Below are 16,725 nucleotides of genomic sequence, written 5' to 3'. Positions count from 1 at the left end.
GCACTCCAGTCTGGGTGACAGAGTGAGACTCCAACTCAAAAAAATAAATAAATAAATACAGATGTGATAATAAATACATATTTGATCTTTGTCCCTGGTTCCTGATGCAGAACTTCTAAAACCTTACAATTTACCCAGTGGTAGGAGTAAGTGGAGTACCTTTCGTTGTTCATAGCAAGCCCCTTTTGACAAAACCTAATAAGGTGACTCTTGCTGGGCCCCTAAGGAGCTTCAGAATGGTGGCTGTTTACCAAAGGAACCAACCATGTGATTAGACAATTGGAAGTTTGAGCCTAACCTCTAGACCTGAGGAAAGAGGAGAGAGGCTGGAGATTAGGCTCAATCACCAGTGGCCAATGACTTAATCAACTATGCCTACTTAACAGAACCTCCGTAAAAATTCCTAAATAATAGGGCCCAGAGAACTTCCAGATTGGTGAACATGTTGAGATCCTAGAGGATAACATGGCCAGAAAGGGCAAAGAAGCTCAGTATCTTCCTCCAACCTGTGCCCCATATTCCTATACCCTGCTCTATGCATCTCTTCCACAGGTAGTTGCATCCTATATAATGAACTAGTAATAGTAAAGTGGAGCCGGGCTCGGTGGCTCAGCCTGTAATCCCGCTCCTTTGGGAGGCTGAGGTGAGTGGATTGCCTGACCCCGCGGGTTCGAGACCCGTCTGGGCAACTTGGCGAGCCCTCATCTCTACAATAAATCAAGAATTAGCCAGGCGTGGTAGCGCGCACCTATAGTTCCAGCTACTTGGGAAGGCTGAGGCGGAAGGATCGCCGGAGTCCAGCAGGTCGAGGCTGCGGTGGCTGGGAGCGGCCACTGCACTCCAGTCTGGGTGACAGAGTGAGACGCCAACTCAAAAAAAAAGAAAATAGTAAAGTGGTTTTCTTTTTCTTGCATTCTGTAAGCTATTCTAGCAAACTGTCAAACTTAAAAGGGGGGAAGGAAGCCAGGCATAGTGGCTCACACCTATAATCCCAGCATTTTGGGAGGCTGAGGTGAGAGGATTGCCTGAGCTTATGGGTTCGAGACAAGCCTGGACAACTTGGCAAGACCTCATCTCTACAATAAATCAAAAAATTAGCCAGGTGTGATGTTGCATGCCTGTAGTTCCAGCTATTTGGAAGGCTGAGGCAGAAGGATCGCCTGAGCCCAGCAGGTCGAGGCTGTGGTGGTTGTGAGTGTGCCACTGCCCTCCAGCCTAGGTGAACAGAGTGAGACTCTGACACACACACACAAAAAGGAGGAGGGAGGGTTGTGAGAACCCCCAATTTTTATCTAGTTGTTCAAAAATACAGGTGGTAACCTAGGACTCTTGTAACTGGTGACTGAAGTGGGAATAGTCCTGAACTGAGCCCTTAACCTGTGGACCCCAAAAGTTCAGGATGGTGTCTGCTTGCCAAAGGAGCCAACTCCAGGTAGTATCAGAATTTAATTGTAGGACAACCATTTGGCGTCCAGAGAGTTGGAGAACTGGTTGTTGGTGTGAGGAAAATCCCATATTTTTCGGGTCAGAAGTGTTCTGAATAACAACTCTACATTAAAAACTATATGAAGCCGGGCTCGGTGGCTCAGCCTGTAATCCCGTGCCTTGGAAGACTGAGGTGAGTGGATTGCCTGAACCTGCGGGTTCGAGACCTGCCTGGGCAACTTGGTGAGACCTCATCTCTACAATAAATCAAAAAATTAGCCGGGTGTGGTAACGCGTGCCTATAACTCCAGCTACTTGGAAGGCTGAGGTGGAAGGATCGCCGGAGCCCAGCAGGTCGAGGCTGCGATGGCCAGGAGCGGCCACTGCACTCCAGTCTGGGCAACAGAGTGAGACTCCAACTCAAAAAAAAAAAAAAACTATATGCACATCTCACAGCCAACATTATATTATACTCAGTGGTGAAAGACTGAAAGCTTTTTCAGGAAGATCAGAAACAAGAAAAGGATGCCCACTTTCATCATTTCCATTCAACATAGTATTAGAAGTCTTAGGACAATTAATTAGGCAAGAAAGAGAAATAGGCATTCAAATCAGAAAGTAAAATTGTCTTTGCAGATAGCATGATCTTTTTTTTGAGTTGGAGTCTCACTCTGTCATCCAGGCTGGAGTACAGTGGCTCACTCAAGGTCACCACAGCCTCAACCTGCTAGACTCAGGCGATCCTTCCTCCTCAGCCTTCCAAGTAGCTGGAACTTCAGGCACACACCACCACACCTGGTCAATTTTTTTACTTATTGCAGAGACGTGGTCTTACAAATTGCCCAGGCTGGTCTTGAACTCCTAAACTCAGGTAATACTCTTGCCTCGGCCTCCCAAAGTTCTGGGATTACAGGCTTGAGCCACCGTGCCCAGCAACATGATCTTGAATATAGAAAACCCTAAAGACTCCACCAAAAAACTGTTAAAAATAATAAATTCAGTATAGTGTTGTACCTGTAATCCCAGCACTTTGGGCAGTGGAGGCAAGAGGATTGCCTGAGTAATGCTGCCATAAACATAGGTGATGGTGATGGGATTATGACAAATATATAGACAAATTGAACAGAACTGAGAACCCAGAAATAAATCCTCATTATATGGTCAGTGATTTTTGATAAGGGCACTGAGACCAGTGAGAAAAGAACAGTCTTTTAAATAAATGGTGTTGGGACCTTATATCATACACAAAAATTAACTCAAAATGGGTCAAAGATCTAAATGTAAGACCAAAAACTTATAAAAACTCTTAGAAGAAAACATGGGGAAAACCTTCCTGGATTTGGCATTCTCGAATCTGGCAAGATTTCTTGGATATGACACTGAAGGCACAGGCAACAAAAGAAAAAATAGATAAATTAGACTACATCAAAATGAAAAAAATCAGCGCATCAAAGGACACAATCAACCGAGTGAAACAGCAGCTGATAGAGTGGGAAAAAATATTGCAAATCATATCTGATAAGGGACCACTGTCCAGAATATATAAAGAACTCCTATAATTCATTATTTATTTATAAAAACAAAACATAGGGGGGAAAAATAACCTATTTTTTAAATGGTCAAGCCAGTCATGGTAGCTCATGCTTGTAACACCAGCACTTTTGAGAAGAAGAGAAGAGAATGCCTGAGTTCTGGGGTTCGAGACCAGGCTGAGAAAACTTGGCAGGACCTCATCTTTACAACAAATAAAAAAAGTTAGCTGGGCACAGTAGTGTGCACTTGTAGTTACAGCTACTTGGGAAGGCTGAGGCGGAAGAATCACCTGAGCCCAGTAGGTCAAGGTTGCAGTAGCCATGAGTGTGCCACTGCGTTCACTGCAGCCTGGGCAACAGAGTGAGACTGACTCAAAAACAAACAAACAAACCAAGTCAAATCCATCATTCTAAGTGAACTATCACAGAAATAAATCCTGACTACTGCATGTGTTTGCTCATAGGTGGACCCTAAACATTGGGTACAAAGGCAGGAACAACAAATGTTGGGTACTTTTAAAGGAGGGAAGGAAGCCGGGTTCGGTGGCTCAGCCTGTAATTCCGCACTTTGGGTGGCTGAGGAGAGTGGATTGCCTGAGCCCGCGGGTTCGAGACCTGCCTGGGCAACTTGGCGAGACCTCATCTCTACAATAAATCAAAAATTAGCTGGGCGTGGTAGCGTGCGCCTGTAGTTCCAGCTACTTGGAAGGCTGAGGCGGAAGGATCGCCGGAGCCCAGCAGGAAGAGGCTGTGGTGGCCGGGAGCAGCCACTGCACTCCAGTCTGGGCGACAGAGTGAGACTCCAACTCAAAAAAAAAAAGAGGAAAGGGGGAAGACATAGGGGGTGGGGGACACACAACCACCCATTGGGTACCATACCCACTACCAGGAGGAGAGAAAGCTTGCTAGGTCCAAACCTCACCTTCATGCAATTTACTTATGTAGCAAATTCTCACATGTACTCCACAACCCTAACAACAACAATAACAAAATTAAAAAGAAAGGGAAAATAATGGCCAAAGGACCTGAATAGATATTTCTTCAAAGAAGATATTCAAAAGCACATGAAATGATGCTCAACATCATTAATCATTAAAGAAATTCAGGCCGGGCTCAGTGGCTCAGCCTGTAATCCTGCACTTTGGGAGGCTGAGCTGAGTAATTGCCTGACCCCGCGGGTTCGGGACCCACCTGGGCAATTTGGCGAGACCTCATCTCTACGATAAATCAAAAAATTAGCCGGGCGTGGTAGTGTACGCCTGTAGTTCCAGCTACTTAGAAGGCTGAGGCGGAAGGATCGCCAGAGCCCAGCAGGTCAAGGTTGCAATGGCCGGGAGCATGCCACTGCACTCCAGTCTGGGCGACAGAGTGAGACTCCAACTCAAAAAAAAAGAAAAAAAGAAAAGAAATTCAAACCAAAATCACAATATGTCATCTCACATCCATTAGAATGAAAACAGAACATAACAAATGTTGAGGATGTGGAGAAATTAGAATCCTTTTGCACCCTTGGTGGGAATATAAAATGGTGCAGCTGCTTTAGAACTGTACAGTGATTGCTCAAAAACTTCAAAATAGAATTACCATATGGCTCAAGGTTCCACTTCTGGGTATATACCTAAGATAATTGAAGGCAGAGTTGCAAAGAGGTATATTTGTATGCCTGTGTTCACAGTAGCATTATTTACAATAGCCAAGAGGTAGACGCAAACCATGAGTCCATTAACAAAGGAAATGTGGTACATACATCCAATGGAATATTACACAGTCACAAAAAAGAAGGAAATCAGGCATGGTGAGGTGGCTCACACCTATAATCCCAGCACTTTGGGATCCCAAGGTGCAAGGATTGCCTAAATTCACGGGTTTGAGACTAGCCTGGGCAACTTGGCAAGACCTCATCTCTACAATAAATAGAAAAATTAGCTGGGCATGGTGGTGCATGCCTGTAGTTCCAGCTATTTGGAAAGCTGAAGCAGAGGGATCACCTGAGCCCAGTAGGTTGAGGCCTCAGTGGCCGTGAGCATGCCACTACACTCACAGAGTGAGACTCCAACTCAAAAAAAAAAGGAAATCCTGTCACATGCCACAACATGGATGGATCTTGAGGACATTTTGCTAAGTGAAATAAAATGGTCACAAAAAGACAAATTCTGTATGATTCCTTTTATATAAGGTAAATAAAGTGATCAAATTCATAGAGGAAGTAGAAAGGTAGTCAAGAACTAAGGGAAGGGCTTTGGGTCTCCTCCTGATGTGGGAATTTTTCTGTCCTCTTAATAAATCCTGCTTTTAAAAAAAAAAAAAAGAACTAAGGGAAGAGAGAACAGGAAATTACTGCTTAATATGTATAGAGGTTCAGTCTTACAAGATGAAAAGCATTCTGGAGATTATAAGCCAAAGCTCTGTGGACAGGAGTTTCTTAAATTACTCATGTTTGATTCCAAGTTGTTTATCTAAATGTACCAAGGTAGTTTCTTTGATTGTTGTAACTCTCCCCACCACCCCCTTACTGAACCATCAGCATGATTAGGAGACCTTGGGTCATACGGAAACTTACCATAGGCCTTGTTAATTCAGTCTCAAGGATGGGTGCAGGACTATGCTGCACATCTCCCTGTAACCTGGCTACAGAAATAAATTTACTTTTTCCCCAGTTTTTGCCTCTCATTTTCGATTGACCGTGTGGAACGCAGCTGGACTAGTTTATCTGGGAAGAAATTTGGTGACTCTGATGAGATTTCCCTGCTTGCATCTAGCCAGTTTCAGCAGGGCTATCCCATGAAAATTCCCTGCAGCTACAGGAGCCCTTTTCGCTCCAAGGACTCTCTGAAGTAAGTCCCCATCAACCATGGCCAACGTCTGTCTATGATTCACTGGGAGAAAATGGAGATAGGGAGCGGATGTGTTCATGGATAAGTCAGACTGGGCTTTTTAATAGTCATTTGCAGGCGCCAGAGAGGGTAGTTGCATTTTTGAATATCCTTTGTGTTTAGGCGTGGGGAGGCAAGGGGCACAGCACTGCCAGGGCTGGCAAGCGGGAGGTGTGGGCTGGCAACCCAGAGATCCGAGTAGATTGCAAAAAATTGTGGCACACGGAGGTGAGAGAAGAAAAGATTTATTTAAGAAACGTTCACCCCCCACAGACAGGGAGTGGGCCTACATTCTAGGTGAGTGTGGCCTCGTAGCCCCCCAGAGTCCTGGCTTAAATCCTTCTCCTGGAGATGTTGCACCTGACTACCATGACTGCTGTGACTTCCTTGTTGACTATTGTACCCGAATCCTGAATCCGAGAGACCACCAAAGAGTCAGCTCCGATGCAAATCACACGAGGGTCTTTATTCAGGCTCGAGTCTGGGCTCACATCCGTAACCGGTGCAGTGGGACAGGAACGAGAGCCCCGACCCAGTGCAGCCAGCAGCTTATATACACAGTTACAAGGGAGGGGAAAGAACTTTAAACTTGTTCACACATGATTGGGTAATTTTAAACCAGGTTTCGAACCAACTTTGTTGTTCTCGTTGTTCTTTCCGTTTAGCCAATCCTTCCCTTACTGTGGCCATGGACTCCTTGACAACGCCTGAGTGGTCTGTGTAGAAACAACATTCCTCCCCCAGGGTGGCACATGTTCCACCCTGCTATAGGAATAATGAGTCTAGCCCTCTACGGTTCTGTAGAACTACCTCGGATAGGGAGATTAGGGATTCCTGGAGATGGGAGAGGGAGGCTTCAATTCTTTCAATGTCTAGGTCTATGGTCGCCCTAAGGCTATTATATTGGTGGCTCTGTGTGGCTAGGGAGGCAATACCTGTCCCTGCTCCTGTTAGTCCAAGCCCAAAGCGGACCGCCAGGGAAATGGCGGTGATCGGTTCTCTTTTATTTCTCCAGTGGGCCTCTGTGCTGAACCACCGGAGTATGTCTTCATCAGAGTGGTAGAGAATTTTTGGAAGTAATTGAACTAGCATGCAGAAGCCTTGTTGGGTCTGATTTAGGACCTGCCCGTGGAAGCAAGGGGTTAAGCCTGTAGAACAGGCCCACCAGCTACTTTCAGGGGGCAGGTGGCAATCTAGGCTAGATACAGGTAGTGTAATGTTGCATAGGGACTGAAACTCTGGTATGGGGCGGCCTATGCATAATCCTTGGCCTGTTACCGACTGCAGAGTGAGTCCCTGGGTTGCTGGCTGCCATCTACAAGAATTGGAATCATGCTTGGTTGTATAGTTTCCCATTACTGCAATTCCTTCATAATAGGGGGGCTGGATGTTATAACATAACATGAGTTAATTTCTGGTTTGGTTGCATTAAGAAACAGGTAGGCTTGATTTAGCAAGTGCCAGAGAGGATGTTGGTACAGTACCAGTGGAGGTGGGGTGGAGTCAGAGACAAGTATATTGGCCCCTACGGAGTCGGGGACAACTGTAGTGGCTTCAGAATCTGTATAAGTGGTAGCTAAGGGGGTGGACGCGGTGGTCCGGGGCCTGAGGTTTGGTATAACAACTGGTCTGTGTTTAGGTGTTAGAGCTGGATTTGGTCCCATGCTGAGGGTTTTTTGACTGGGGATTCGAGAGGTTACTTTAATCATAAAGGAACTTCCGGAATCCGTATACCCTGTACGCTGCGGGTTGTACAATCTGAGTCCCCACGTTTTTCCTATTTCCCAGCCTTGAGCTTTTCTGCCCTTTTCGGTAAAGCTTATAGTTATGGGGTTGCAGCGCTGCCCCTGGGTAGGATTACATCTTTGATGGATGTTGGGGGTACCTGCCCTCTGTACCTTTATTAAATCATTGGACTTAGCAGGGCTCCAATTTATGAACCCCGTGGAGATGCAGGACCAGCTGGGACAATAGTACTCAGTGACATCTCTACAGTTCTTATCTTCGTCATGCCCTGGGCACACATAAAATTACCAGTACCTTCCGTCAGTGCCTCCGTGGGTTAATTTTCATTGTATGGCGGCAGTATGGTAGAACTGTGTTAAGTTCCCGGTCATGGTTGGGAACCATGTGTTAAGGGGGTTACTTTTGAAGCCTGCCAGATGATGTTGTTAGTGGAGAGGTCTATAACCTGCCATGTTAGATTTTGGGGCTGGTGTGGGTTCGAGTTGGCTATGACACTACATAGAAAACACGATATACGTAATATTAGCATTATGGGGGTAAGTGAGAGCGGCACAATCTTAGCTTTAGGGGATTGTCCTTGTCTAGCACGCTTTTCCAGTCTGGGACGTAGTCTTTCAACACAGTGAAGGAGTCTGCCGGCTGGGCGTGGGTGTAGTGGACCCACGGGACGATTCCGTCCACTTTGAGCGCAGTGGGCATGGTTAGGATTATGACATAGGGTCCTTTCCAACATGGCTGGAGCATCTGGTGTTGATGTCTACGGACATACACCCAGTCACCCGGGCAGTAGCGATGTGGTTCCGGGGGTGGCCCAGTTTCGCAGAGGGCCTTTAATGCAGGCCACACCCGCTCATGTGTTTTTTGCAGTGCTTGGCATAATGTCCTCCAGGAGTTTCTTTACCACTATTGGTGCCGTTTCATGTTTTGTAGGAAATGCTTCAGTCCAGCCTGAAAAAGTGTCTATAAACACCAGTAAATACTCGTAACCATATTTTCCCGGTTTTATCTCGGTGAAGTCTACCTCCCAGTACGCTCCTGGCCTGTTACCTTGGAGTCTGGTTCCCAGGTTGGATTTGTGTGAAGAGGCATTTGCTACTTGACAAGCATAGCACTTGGCCATGATCTGTTCAATTTTAGATTGCGAGTTTTTGATGGTTATTTTAGCATGTCATATCAAGTCTCCCAATTTTTTTGTTCCCACATGAGTACTTCTGTGTATTTTTATGAGGAGCTGTTGTCCTAATTTTTCTGGTAAGATTACACTGCAGTTCACTGCCCTCCACCAGCCATACAAGTATTGTACCATAGGTTGGCTTTTGATCCAATTTAAGTCTTCTTCTGTGTATTTGGGGTCATCTGGAAACTCTGGTGCCCCTGGGTCTGGTAGAATAGTTACTAGGACATGATTTACAGACATGGCTGCCTCCTTTGCTTTTAGGTCAGCCAAGCGGTTTCCCCTGGCTACCGGCGTGTCCACTGTCTGGTGTCCTGGACAATGGATGATGGCTAATGCCTTAGGTAGCCAGAGGGCTTGTAGCAGCTGGAGGATTTCAGCTTTGTTTTTGATAGTTTTTCCTTCTGCCGTTAGGAACCCCCTTTCTCTGTAAATGGCTCCATGTACATGAGTCGTGGCAAACACATACCTGCTGTCCGTAAAAATGTTTACCCATTTGCCAGCTCCCATAGTCGGCGCTTTGGTTAGCACGATTAACTCAGCCCGTTGGGCAGAAGTTCCGGCCACTAATGGGTCTGCCCAGACAGTTTCAGTCTCCATGGTTACAGCTGCCCCCGCATACCTTGTTTCATTCCAGACGAAGCTACTGCTATCCGTGTACCAGGTGTTATCTGCATCAGGCAAGGGTTGATCCTGGAGGTCAGCTCTCACCCCAGGCACCTGGGCCAGGATTTCTTGACAGTTGTGGAGGGGGCCTCCCAGTCCGGGTTGGGGAGCAGCGTGGCTGGATTCAAGGAGGTGGGGGTCTGGAACAGAATTCTAGCAGGATCTAGGAGCAAGCCCTGGTAGTGAGTCAAGTGGGCATTACTTATCCATCGATCTGGTGGCTGTCTGAGCACCCCCTCTATGGCATGGGGTGTACTGACATACAGTTCTTGACCCATGGTTATTTTGTCAGCATCCTTGACCATAGTGGCAACTGCCACAATGATTTTCAAACATGGGGGCCATCCAGCTGCTACAGGATCTAATTTCTTTGAGAGGTATGCTATGGGCTTTTTCCAGGGGCCTAGCTGTTGTAGCAGAATTCCCTTTGCAACCCCTTTCAGTTCATCCACATATAGATGAAACGGCTTTGTTAAATCAGGTAACCCAAGGGCCGGGGCCGAGAGTAACGCATGTTTGAGGTTATTAAAAGATTGGTTCATGGCCTCCGTCCAAACAAAGTCTTGCTTATTTTTAGTGGCTTCATATAGCAGTCTAGCCAACTCAGCAAACCCTGGAATCCACAAGTGGCAGAACCCCACTGAACCCAGGAATTCGCGTACCTGGCGGACATTTTGTGGCAGTGGAATTCTTAGAACAGTTTCCTTTCTAGCGTCCGTTAGCCATCTCTGCCCATCTTTTATTTTGTATCCCAGATAGCTCACCTCCATTCTTCAGATTTGTGCCTTTTTTTGCCAAGGTGTGGTACCCCAGGGTGCCCAGAGTTTGTAACAAGTCCTTGGTGCCTTGCAGACACGTGTCTCCATCCTCTGCTGCCAGCAGGATATCATCTACATACTGTAACAGAGTCAGGTTGGGGTTCTTTGTATGAAACTCACCCAAATCCTCCTACAGTGCCTCGTTGAAAATGGTGGGTGAATTCTTGAATCCTTGAGGCAGTCGTGTCCAAGTGAGCTGGCCGTTGATACCCTTTTCTGAATCTGCCCATTCGAAGGCAAAGAAGTCCTGGGTTTTTGGGGCCAAGGGCAAACTGAAAAAGGCATCCTTTAAATCCAGCACAGTATACCATGTCCTGGTTGGGGGCAGAGTGGTGAGGAGGGTGTAGGGGTTTGGGACCGTAGGGTGTATGTCCATTACTCGCCGGTTTACCTCTCGTAAATCCTGAACTGGCCTATATTCACCTGAGTTTGGTTTTTGCACCGGCAGCAGGGGAGTGTTCCAGGCTGACTGACAGGGTTGCAGCACCCCTGCATTTAATAACCGCCGGATGTGACGGGCTATACCTTCCCATGCAGTCAGGGGCATTGGGTACTGCCATACCCTGATCGGATCGGCTCCCAGTTTCAGTTCTACGAGCACTGCCGGCCGGTGCTTGGCTAGTCCCGTTCCCCGTCTCTGCCCATGCTTGGGGAAAACTCTGTAGCCAGCAGTTTATATCATCCATTGGTGGTAGTGGCCTTTGGAGGAGACGATACTCATCCTCCAGGCTTATAGTGAGCACCTGGATAGGATGTCCATTTTTGTTTAAAATCTTTGTCCCCTCTGGGTGAAAGCTGATTTGAGCTCCCATTTTGGTGAGTAGGTCTCGGCCTAACAGGGGGTATGGGCACTCAGGGATGACTATAAAGGAGTGAGACACTCGGCCCATGCCAAGGTCCACTGTCCTTTGGGTGGTCCATGGATACGGCTTAGTGCCCGTGGCCCCCTGCACCCACAAAATCCTGTTTGATACACTTCCATGTGGTTGTAGTAGGACAGAGTGCTGTGCCCCTGTGTCCACATGGAATTGCATTGGCTGCCCCTCCACCTTAAGAATTACCCTGGGCTCGGGGAGGGGCTCTGACCCCCGACCCCCCTAGTCCTCAGGGTATAGGTTTTCCCCCAGGTTTAGGATGTGTAGCTTATCTCCTGGATCCCTGGGATTAGGGTGTTTCTTGGGACAGTCTTTCACCCAATGACCCTCTTCTTTGCAATATGCACACTGGTTTCTGTTTAAGTTGCGTCGTCCCTTCTGACAACTGCCCTCCTTACCTGGCTCCGCAGCCAGTTTTTTTGAGGCATCTCTGTTTCTCCTGGGGGTCATTGGTGGTGGTGGCCAGCAGGATTTTGGCTAAGTTGTGAGTCTGGCAGTTGTTTATTCTGGTCTGCTGGTCCTCTGGGCTTTCTCGGCTGTTGTATACTCTTTCAGCCACTATTAGTAAGTCCTGAAGGCTTTTCTCGCCTAACCTCTCTACCTTCTGCAACTTCCTTTTAATATCTGGGGCAACTTGATTGACAAAAGCCATTATAACGGCTGCCCTAGTCTCCGGTGCTTCTGGATTCATAGGAGTGTACCACCTGAAGGCCTCCATAATTCTTTCCAGAAAAGTGGCTGGACTCTCATTCTTATCCTACCTAACATCATATACTCTGACCAAATTAGTGGGCTGGCGTGCTACAACCCTGAGACCCGCCATTAGAGTCTGGCAATAGACCCGGAGCCTCTCCTTACCTTCTGCCATATTAAAGTCCCACGCAGGGTGGGACAGGGGAAAGGCTGCATTGATGAAATCCAGATTCTGGGTCAGTTGTCTATCCTCCCCCAGAACCAATTTCTGGACTTCCGTCTGAATGCGTTCTCTTTCCTCCATGGTGAAGAGAACCTTTAAAAGCATTTGGCAATCATCCCAGGTGGGCTGGTGGGTAAAGAGAATGCTTTCTAACAAGTCAGTTAAATCTTTGGGATTATCAGAAAATTTAGCAGTTTGGGTTTTCCAGTTGTACAAATCAGGTGGAGAATGGCCAAGAGTGCAAGAGTTGTTCTCCAGTTTCATCTGGAGGCCCCATTGCATGGAGGGGGAGCACAGTGGAGTTGGCAGGTCCCATATTTGGGGCTGGGGCTGCCCGATTGGCACGTCCCCATGTTCCCACCGCCAGTCCGCGCGGGGGCTCCTCCGCCTGTGAAACAGGGGCCTGGCCCCCAATGGCATCCTCTCTAGGCGCCGGGGGAGCCAAAGGGATATCATGATAGGGAGGAGGGAAAAGTAAAACCTCAGGTTCTGCATCCTGCAGGACCAGGTAAAGAGGGGTTTTAGTCGACCCTTGGGTTTCCATGGGCCTGCTGGGCTTTGTCTCCTGCGAGGCCAGGACTCTGAGCGTCAGCCCCATTTGAGGTGGAATAAAAGATTTGGCCCACGGGGGGTTATTAATTACACCCTGCCATACGAGGATATAAGGCACCTGATCCGGGCGGCCGTGACATCCATCCTGGAAGATAACATGCTTAACCTGCAAAACAAGACTTAGTGAGAAAGTGCCCTCTGGCAGCCAACCTACATTGAAGGACAGCCATTCAGACTTGCAGAGGGTTTGAAACTTTTTCCTGTGGATGGTTACACTCAGATTATGAGCCCTTTCTTTTACATCTGAAAAGCGATCAGTCATCAGGGTTAGAGGGGTGGTCAGTGTCTGTCCCATGTTTTCCGTCCACAATAACACAACCACAAACACAACAGACAAAATGAAGCTACCAACATAAAAGTGTGGTTTTCCGTGGCCGTGAAGACAAAAGTAAAACTGAGCTGAGGGTAAGTCCGTGCCCCTAGGCGACTGACTTTCCTCGTAGATGAGGACTTCGTCCTCCAGACGGGGCCACGGGACATCTCCCACGACCCCTGGTCGACGACCTGCCAGCGCGTCCACTTAAGCCAATGCCAACCCGGATACAGAGTGGAATTCCTACGGATAATACAGATGTGCGCTAATAGACAGAGGAACGAGTGCACTCACCTGCCGGTGCTGGGACCCTCCGGGCTGGGGGTGTCTCGGAGGGAGGTCTCTGGGATCCCAGACGTGCCCCCAAATGTTGTACCTGAATCCTGAATCCGAGAGACCACCAAAGAGCCAGCTCTGATGCAAATCACACGAGGGTCTTTATTCAGGCTCAAGTCTGGGCTCGCGTCTGTAATTGATGCAGCGATACAGGAACGAGAGCCCCGACCCAGCACAGCAAGCAGCTTATATACACAGTTACAAGGGAGGGGAAAGAACTTTAAACTTGTTAGCACATGATTGGGTAATTTCTCCTACTGGGTACGGGGGCGTTTGGGATTGGTTGGTTTGTATGGTCACGGGTCACGGCTGACTGCGGCTGACCATCAATGGTCAGGTGGGCTGGGTGGAACCAGTTGGGACATCTGGAATGTGAGATTACTAGGGGAGTGGAGCAGGAAATGGGGCCAGAGGGTCTGCACCGTGACTCCGTGGTTTTCTTTTGGTATGTGAACTTGTTTACCAAAAGTACACTACTGGGCTTGGGAGGGAAAGCAAGCATACATCTGAGTTTTAAAAACAAGTTTCAATATACATTCAAAATAAGCTTCAACCTACACTTAAAACAAGTTTTATCACACAATTATGAACTAGATGGCCCTTGAGCTCCTCAACCAACAGCTTCTTATTTGCCCCAAGCACTACAATTTTGTAGGAAAAGAACGATGCAAGAGGGAAATTAGGTGGAGGTAGAACAGGGAAAAACAAACAAACAAACAAAAACATGTGAACTACTGCTTGCAAATAAGCAACGCTGCAACAGCATAAAGATAGGATGAAAGCAACTAAAAATGATCATAATAACATTATAAGCCGGGCTATAATCCCGTGCTTTTGGGAGGCTGAGGTGAGTGGATTGCCTGAGCCCGCGGGTTCGAGACCCACCTGGGCAGTGAGACCTCATCTCTACAGTACATCAAAAAATTAGCTGGGCATGGTAGCACATGCCTGTAATTCCCGATACTCGGAAGACAGGTGGAAGGATCGCCGGAGCCCAGCAGGTCGAGGCTGCAGTGACTGGGAGCAGCCACTGCACTCCAGTCTGAGCAACAGAGTGAGACTCCAACTCAAAAAAAATAAATAAATAACGTTATATATTTGGAGGCCATGACTTGACCTCGTTATGGCTAAAAGTATTGGTCTCCATGAGGGCAAGGTCAGTGTCTCCATTTTTAATCCCTAGTTTCTAACTCAGTGCCTGGCACATAGTTTGCTGCCCACAAGAAATGTCTTAAATGTCTGTAGACTTATTTTCCAAGATCTTTTTCATCCCTTTTTTGACCCACCCCTCCCAACAAAACCAGGAGCTTTTTTAGTGTTGTCAATTCTCTTTGCCGGGGAAACAAATGAACACTAAGGAACACTGGTTCATGAATGCCAAATAAAAATCTTGAATTTCAGAGGCCTATGGTATCTAATAGGGGCTTTATGTGACACCTAAAGTCTTACCTTTTCCTTCCTCAAGGTGAATTTGGAAGGCTGCACACAGAGCTTGACAAACAAATGGTTAGACTGACTCATTAGGTACCTACAGAAACCATTTCTCCTGGTAAGGGAGAAAAGATTATACCCTGTATTCTTCTTTCATACGATGACAGTTTGGTGGGCAGGACAGCAGATCTCTGGTATCAAGAAATGAAGAGAGGTCACACAAGAGATTCTGTACCCATTCCCAGCTTAGCCTAATTCTTTGTCTTGGTCTAAGTATTACATTGTCATCTGAAAACCACAGCTTGATCTTCATACCTCATCTGATGTTGGTTATGTCTGCTAGAGTCAACTATATCTTCCTGATAGTGAGGGCTGTCCCATTATTGAGTTGACTCTTCTAAGAAACAAACAAAAGTCAGGGACTTTTTCTGTTTCAGAGGTGCCTTATGGCAGGGCATGGTGGCTCAGCCTGTAATCCCAGCACTTTGGGAGTCCAAGGCGAGAGGATTGCCTGAGCCCGGAGTTTCAAGACAAACCTGGGCAACTTGGTGAGACCTTGTCTCTATAATAAATCACAAAGTAACTAGCCAGGCATGTGTAGTTCCAGCTACTTGGAAGGCTGAGGAGGAAGGATCACCGGAACCCAGCAGGTCGAGGCTACAGTGGCCGTGAGTGTACCACTGCACTCCAGCCTCGGCAACAAGAGTGAGACACCAACTAAAAAACAAAAACAAAAAACAAAAAAAACCCAGAGGTGTCTTGTCCAGCCTCTGCATGGGTGGAGACCTTCTTACAAAGCCTACCCTGAAGTTAAGAATGGGCCTGCATATTCGTTTTCTGGAAAGACTTGAGCCTTGAGACTTTCCTGAACACTGAGTCTCTCTCCAAGTATCTGGAAATAGTTGGAGAGAATTTTGACCCTGGCTACAGAAGCAACTGTTTTTCCTTTTTGCTCTCTCATACTCCGGGCTCTCCCTTGAATGTATTAAGTTCAAGCCAGTGACAGCCCCAGCCAAACGGCAGACCAAAGCTCACAGCTGTGCTTCTGTGAGGCTGAGACTCCACTGAAAAGTGGTTGTGAAGCTGGCCCCGAGGGCTTGGGAGACAGGCGTAAATAGACTACAGGCCTAGTAGGGAGAACTGGATGGCGAGCTCAAACTTCCCAGTCAAAGAAGTCTATTTGGAAGTTGTGACTATTCCCAAAGCCACCAGCAGTAACAGAGAAATCCCTTGTCTGGCCACCTCGGTGGACTGAATTTAGCTCGGTAATGGGGGAACACGGGCAGGTAGAAAGGAGATCAACTTTGTTGAAGCAGAAGAACATGATCGTGGGGCCAGAGGCTGGTGAGAAAACAGAACTCACAACAGTGTGGCCCAGATGGAAGTGTGGCCACAGAAAGAATAACATCAACATGCTAGAGGTGATCATATGTGACCCCTGAGCCAGCAGAAGCAAGAAAATAAACCACAAGATTTGGGAAGGGAAGGGGGAACACTGGTTGTTCGCATTTTGATGGTTTGATGTGTTGGATGGCTCACTGAAGTGAGAATTACACAAGACATGTTTTTGATGAAGCTTCGCCAGCCTGGTCTGTGGATCTGGCCCGGGCATTAAACAAAAAATTCAATTTCAAATGTACTTACGTGGATTCAACCACAGATCAGAATATAGTGCCCTAAACTTTTGATTTTTGGTCATTTGTCAAGATCAAATGGGCAGCTTTATGAAATTCTATGCAAGACCCTGTGATCATTGACCTATAATGAATGTAAAAAAATTTGATGGATCGATTAGTAGACAACAATGTAAAATTTAAAAAAGATCAGATGCCTTAACCCAGTTATTCCTACTTGTAAACAGTTAAAAGAATTCATGGTTAGTTTAAGCAAGTCTGCTTTTACTTCAAGACATGTATTGAAAGCTTTGTTAACCTGTAGATGAGACGGGGGTGAGCCAAAATGAACTAGTTGAGAAAATGCCACATTGGCATAAACTAAACAAAGAAAG

At 47.0% G+C, this 16,725-nt stretch overlaps 1 pseudogene across 1 annotated transcript in view; it reads left to right on the top strand.

The window, feature by feature from the left end:
• The window catches only part of LOC103250997, a 7,886-nt pseudogene extending 2,091 nt beyond the window's left edge, over nt 1-5,795 (top strand). Inside the window, exon 2 of the transcript XR_002481441.1 lies at nt 5,654-5,795. The product of XR_002481441.1 is annotated as a succinate dehydrogenase [ubiquinone] iron-sulfur subunit, mitochondrial pseudogene (transcript). The remainder of the gene's footprint in view (nt 1-5,653) is intronic.
• The last annotated feature ends 10,930 nt before the right edge of the window (nt 5,796-16,725 follow it).

This window comes from Carlito syrichta, unplaced genomic scaffold (genome assembly GCF_000164805.1).
Source record: "Carlito syrichta isolate Samal-C Ts95f unplaced genomic scaffold, Tarsius_syrichta-2.0.1 Scaffold135805, whole genome shotgun sequence".
In the NCBI taxonomy this organism is placed as follows: domain Eukaryota; kingdom Metazoa; phylum Chordata; class Mammalia; order Primates; family Tarsiidae; genus Carlito; species Carlito syrichta.
Note: the sequence above shows the minus strand (reverse complement) of the source record. Positions and strands in the feature narration are given on the sequence as shown.